The sequence below is a fragment of the Rhinoderma darwinii genome, chromosome 1 (assembly GCF_050947455.1).
Source record: "Rhinoderma darwinii isolate aRhiDar2 chromosome 1, aRhiDar2.hap1, whole genome shotgun sequence".
NCBI lineage: Eukaryota > Metazoa > Chordata > Amphibia > Anura > Rhinodermatidae > Rhinoderma > Rhinoderma darwinii.
Window position 1 is genome coordinate 339,634,570 of NC_134687.1, and position 2,164 is coordinate 339,636,733.

Genomic DNA, 2,164 nt, shown 5'->3' on the forward strand with positions numbered 1-2,164 from the left:
ACAGGTCCATAAAAAGATTATAAAATCCAAAGTTTAAGTGATGAATTAAAGTGCAAGGTGAGAAAGAGTATATATAAAAATATATATATATATATATATACATGTAAATAGTTGTGTTAAAAACTAAATATAGGAAATATATATACTAATAATGAAAAAATTATATATATAAGTGAAAGATAACAATCCATAAAACATAATAAATATAATATACTATAATCATTGTGCTATTATACAATGTGCACATATGTACAAATTTTATTAAACAAATGTGTAGAAAAATATTAATTGATAAAAGCAAAAATAGAGAATTTCCTTATATATACAAAGAGACTCAATACAAATATATATAAATATAGACAAATACCTAAAATATGTGTATATTAAAATAAAAAAATAAATAAAAAAATAATTAATAAATGATGTGAGTAAAGATAAATACACAGAATAATAATAAATTACAGTAAATAGTCATACAAAAATATATAGTGTTTCACGAGAGCGCAGATTTCTTCAAATTTTTTATTTTTTTTCCTATGTATTCAAATTTCAAGTTCATCCGGCTATGGACTAATCAAATGGTTCTATAATCGAAAAGGAGCGGGGGGAGAAAAATTTAATTAGACAATATACAGAATAACAGAAGAAGTTTAAAACATACTTAAAAATGACCCGCTGGAGGTCAACGGTTAGAGAAACGGAGCAAAGTTTAGGTTTTCATTTAGTCCCATAGGACGCATTGTTCCCAGAGTCCAGATCCATTTTGACTCACACTTCGCTAGATTTTTTGCGATACAGAGAACAGAAGCTGAGGACTTTGTTGTTCTCTTCTGATGCCATCACATCCACGTCTGGCATTCCCCACGTGGCAGCTAAGCTGCTGAAAACCTGAGGGTTGAGACTCCACTCCCCTGGATGGAGGATATTGCGGCTGTGGAAGTCTGCAGTGTGGTTCAAGGAGCCCTTGATGTGAACTGCTGAAATTCCCAATGAATGTTGTTCTGCCCAACTCATAAATCGTCTGCACTCGTTCTACATTGAGGCACTCCACAGTTGCAAGGTTGTCTGACTGGATCAGGATTTGGGTATTTCTCAGATGGGATTGAAAGGACATTAGCGACAATTTCACTGCTCTGAGTTCCTTCATGTTGGAGGATAGTGACACTTCCCTCTAACTCCATCTGTTCTGAACCCATAGGTGATCTACATGGGCACATCAGTCCCAGGAGGAGGCATCCGTTGTGAGGATTTTCTGTGGTGGGGGAATCAGAGACTTGCCGGACCGGAGAGTGTCCGGGATTAACCACCAGCTGAGGTCTTGAAGGGTGAAGTTGGAGACTTTGAAGACGGCGTCCAGAATTCTGACATTTTTGTCCCAGGCTCTGAGGATGTCGAGCTGTAATGATCTCATGTGGGCTTTAGCCCAGGGGACCATGGATGAGGTCATTAGACCTAGGATTTTCATAGCTCCTCGAACCGATCTATTCGGATGGCAAATAAGGCGTTCTATTGAACCCCGGATTGCAGCAATCCTCTCTGGAGACAACTTGACTGTCATCGACTGGGAATGCACCATGAACCCTAAAAATGTCAGATTCTGTGATGGTGAGAGTTGTGACTTTCTGAAGTTCACCAGGAACCCGTGAAAGTGAAGAAACTCCAATGTGGTTTGGAGATGTTCTTGTAGAAGGGACTCTGATGATGCTTTTATTAGCCAGTCGTCCAAGTAAGGGACCACACATATCCCTTTCGGCCTCAGTGCTGCTGTTAGGACACCACGATTTTCGTGAACACACGGGGTGCTGACGAAATCCCGAAGGGTAGGCAGGTAAATTGGAAGTGCTGTACTCTGCCTTGTGTCTGGACCGCCGATCGGAGGAACCTTTTGTGCGAGGCCAGAATCGGGACATGCAAGTATGCATCCGTGAGGTCGATTTGTTGCCAGCACGTCGTTCCTTTCCTGAAGGTTCATCACTGGCCGGATAGTCTCCATCTTGTAGGTTTTCCTTACCAGATATTGAATGAGGAAAGTCAGGTCTATTACCAGCCTCCAACTGCTGTCTGATTTGGGCACAGGGAACACTCTGGAGTAAACTCCTTGCCCTTTTTCTGAGACTGGGACATCTTCCAGGGCTGCTTTCTGGAGAAAGACCTGCATAAGCTG